At 41.4% G+C, this 4,534-nt stretch overlaps 1 pseudogene; it reads right to left on the bottom strand.

Moving 5' to 3' along the window:
- On the bottom strand, positions 587 to 2,163 carry LOC102170655 (annotated as a pseudogene).

Here is a 4,534-nt window from a genome sequence, read left to right as displayed (position 1 = left end):
GTTGGTTTAGTTTTTGTTTTTGGAGGGGAAGATTAAAGAAACAGGATGGTAGCTATAGTTGGTCAAATAGAGCAAGGGAAGTTTTTGGTTGTTGTATTGGCTGGTAAGTGTTTATATTTTTTGTGGAAATGATCTAGTTAAAAAAAATTGATGTTCAAAAAAAGAGAATACCTACAGGAGTGAATAATCAAGTCTAAAAATGACTGTTAACATATCTAAGTGATAGTGTCATTATAGAGGAGGATGAAGGAATGGCCCCAAACCATAAGGAGAGGGGATGGACCTTTGAAAAGAACCAAGATTCCCATGCTTTTAATAGGAGGGAAAGATAGAAGATTTAATTCAGAAACAACGGTTTGTGTTTTGGTGAGAGAGTAAGATGGCTCTGACCTGATTACGTCAGTTTTCTTTCCTTTTTTTTTCTGTTTGCTGACAGTTTATTTATAATTAACTGTATCACAAGAATTTTAAAAAATGACTCCAGGGAATGACTATGTCGACAATAAGCCAAATTTCAAGAACACCTGACTTCTCTAGAATATAAATACCTTTAAAAGTCATTATAATATGCACAATATAGTTATCACTATTTTAGAGAAACAGAAGCTAACTTTTCATTTTCAAAGACTGATGAGCAATCATCCGTTAGTTCTTGAAGTTGAATAACAGGAAACTGGACTTGTTTTTCAAACCATTTGGCAACTGTAAGAAGCTGCTGGTCACAAAATGCACGTCCAATAAACTGTAGTCCTATTGGCAACGCTTGGCTTGAGAGGGCCATAGGGACACTCACAGCTGGCAATCCTGCCATATTTACAGCCTGTGTAAAGATGTCTTGGGCACTGGGTGTCCTGTTGTCTTCCTTGATGAATTCTGTGTATGGCACTGCCTCACTCAAGGTCATGGGAATTAGCAGCACATCCACTCCAGAGTTAAAAACATTCACAAAATCATTAGCAATGAGCCGTCTCACTTTCTGTGCTTTGACAAAATAATTCTCATAATGTTCTTTTAATAAGAAAAAGTTTCCTGAGAGGATTCTCCCTCTCACCACATCATTGAACCCTTCTCGCCTGATTGCAGCATACATGGCTTCAGTAGACACATCATTGTCACTTCTGTGACCATATTCTAGCCCATCAAATCTTGCCATATTTGATGCCTCTTCTGATGTACACAATACAATTGAGTGACTGGTATGGGGCAGGGAGATTTCAATTACTTTGGCCCCCTCAGACTCAAAGAGATTAGCAGCTTTGGACCAAAGAGATTGTACTTCACTTGACAATTCTGGTGTAAGATATTCCTTTGGAATTCCTATACATAGTTTGCTCACATCTGTCAAACTGGGAAGTATAAATGGTTTAACAGGATCTTGAATTTGTGGTAGAATCTTTGGGATCATGCCCAGCTAGTATACCCAACACAGTATGCATCATCCACACATCTGGTTAATATTCCTGGCACATCCATTGAATTCACCAGGGGAATGAGACCATGACGAGAAACTAGGCCATAGCTTGGTTTTAAACCAACAACCCCGCAGTGGGCAGCTGGATTTCTGGTTGATCCTCCTGTATCTGAGCCTAAAGCCGCAAAGCCCGTGAATGCTGACGTAGCCGCCACACTTCCTCCTGAGCTTCCTCCGGTTATAAGCCAATTTGAATCCTCATTCTCACTGTGAGAGTTCTGCTTCCTCTTTTCTCTATACTGTTTTGAATAACTCCATGGGTTTTTAACTGGTTCAAATATGCCATCTGTGCTTCCAGATCCCATAGCAAACTCATCTAAGTTTGTTTTTCCCATTAGTAGAGCTCCCTGATCCAACAACTTCTGAACTACTATGGCATTATAAGGTGGTACATAACCTTTCAGCATGTTTGATGCACAGGTTGTCTCAATGCCAGATGTACTAAAGTTATCTTTTACTGCCATAGGAATTCCATCTAAATCCCCCAGTGAGTGACCTTCCTTATGTCTTTTCTCTGATTCTTCAGCTTGCTTTAAGGCCACTTCTTCTGATACAGTAATGTATGCATTTGGAAACTTAGTTGTCTTGATAAGGAAGAGACATCTTTGACAGAGCTCAGTTGGCATGACTTGGCCTTGTTTCAGTGCCACAGAAACTTCTCGGAGTATCCGGCCCAACATGGTCCTCGTGCCCCGTCTGCCACCACAGGGACCAAGTGATGAGGAGGAAAACCGTTGATTTTCTTAATAAAATATGAGATGAGGTCTTCATCAAGAAGGGGATATTAGAGGTTAGAAGAGTGAGAAAGTCAGAGGTATCTTCTGAGAGTGAGAAGGTGAACTGTGGAAAGATGATAATACTGCCAGTAGGGATTTATATTTGTGTCATAAGTTTAAAGTGAGTTCAGACAGCATAGTTCAGTTCAGTTCAGTCACTCAGTCGTGTCCGACTCTTTGCGACCCCATGGACTGCTGCACGCCAGGCCTCCCTGTCACCAACTCCCAGAGTCCATCCAAACCCATGTCCATTGAGTCGGTAATGCCATCCAACTATATCACCCTCTGTAGTCCCCTTCTCCTCCTGCCCTCAATCTTTCCCAACATCAGGGTCTTTTCAAATGAATCAGCTCTTTGCATCAGGTGGCCAAAGTATTAGAGTTTCAGCTTTAACATCAGTCCTTCCAATGAACACCCAGGACTGATCTTTAGGATGGACTGGTTGGATCTCTTGCAGTCCAGGGACTCTCAAGAGTCTTCTCCAACACCACAGTTCAAAAGCATCAATTCTTTGGCGCTCAGCTTTCTTTATAGTCCAACTCTCACATCCATACATGACTACTGGAAAAACCATAGCCTTCACTAGACAGACCTTTGTTGATAAAGTAATGTCTCTGCTTTTGAATATGCTCTCTAGGTTGGTCATAACTTTCCTTCCAAGGAGTAAGCGTCTTTTAATTTCATGGCTGTAATCACCATCTGCAGTGATTTTGGAGCCCAGAAAAATAAAGTCTGACACTGTTTCCCCATCTATTTGCCATGAAGTGATGGGACCAGATGCCATGATCTTAGTTTTCTGAATGTTGAGCTGTAAGCCAACTTTTTCACTCTCCTTTCTCACTTTCATCAAGAGGCTGTTTAGTTTTTCTTTGCTTTCTGCCGTAAGGGTGGTGTCATCTGCATATCTGAGGTTATTGCTATATCTCCCAGCAATCTTGATTCCAGCTTGTGCTTCCTCCAGCCCAGTGTTTCTCATGATGTACTCTGCATCGAAGTTAAATAAGCAGGGTGACAATATACAGCCTTGATGTACTCCTTTTCCTATTTGAAACCAGTCTGTTGTTCCATGTCCAGTTCTAACTGTTGCTTCCTGACCTGTTGCTTCCTGACGTGTTCTCAAGAGACAGGTCAGGTGGTCTGGTATTCCCATCTCTTGAAGAATTTTCCACAGTGTATTGTGATTCACACAGTCAAATGTTTTGGCATAGTCAATAAAGCAGAAATAGATGTTTTTCTGGAACTTTCTAGCTTTTTCGATGATCCAGCGAATGTTGGCAATTTGATCTCTGATTCCTCTGCCTTTTCTAAAACCAGCTTGAACATCTAAAAGTTTGTGGTTCATATACTGTTGAAGCCTGGCTTGGAGAATTTTGAGCATTTCTTTACTACAGCATAGCATTATGTTTATTTTCTCAAGTAAGACTTCCCTGGTGGCTCAGACGGTAAAGCATCTGTCTACAATGCAGGAGACCCAGGTTCAATCCCTGGGTTGGGAAGATCCCCTGGAGAAGGAAATGGCAATCCACTCCAAGACTATTGCCTGGAAAATCCCATGGACAGAGGAGACTGGTAGGCTACAGCCCATGGGGTCGCAAAGAGTCGGACACAACTGAGCGACTTCACTTTCAATTTCTCAAGTAAACTTCAGTCAAGAGAATGCAAATGTGGAAAGGTATAGTTTGATTTAAGTAAGGATGAGTATCACACAGAAAGGAGCAAGGTGTTTATGAGGAAATGATTGTAATGCTGCACAACAAAGTCTTTGGGAGGTGAAAGGGAAAGGTTTTAGGAAGATATTAGATTGTGATAAATAGACTGAATGGGCCAATCAGTCAATAGATAGATGAGAAGTACCGGGAACAAAGAACAGGAACTCTCTGTAGTGTAAGGGTTGGTATAATGGAGGTATAAGGTTGAGTTAGACAGAGATGGTATGTGGTCTGTGGAATGGTGAAAACTTGGATTTCAGACATAAGAGCATTCAAGAAGGTAATTAAATTTTCTGGAGGAAAAGTTGTGTTTTGATGTTAAAAGATTCTAAACCCATGCTCAGGCTTGGTTATTTTGTCTAATCCAATTTCTCCCCCAATCTCATTACCTCCACCATAGTTTGGCCCCAGGGAGGGAACACAGCCCCACCTATCAACAGAAAATTGGCTTGAAAGATTTACTGAGCACAGCCCTGCCCATCAGAACAAGATCCAGTTTCACCTCAGTCAGTCTCTCCCATTAGAAAGCACCATAAGCCTCTTATCCAAACAGAATGATCTCTGTTCATTTCCAAGGC

This window comes from Capra hircus, chromosome 3 (assembly GCF_001704415.2).
Source record: "Capra hircus breed San Clemente chromosome 3, ASM170441v1, whole genome shotgun sequence".
Classification (NCBI taxonomy): domain Eukaryota; kingdom Metazoa; phylum Chordata; class Mammalia; order Artiodactyla; family Bovidae; genus Capra; species Capra hircus.
The sequence above is the reverse complement of the archived record's forward strand: the minus strand, read 5'-3'. Positions and strand labels throughout refer to the sequence as shown.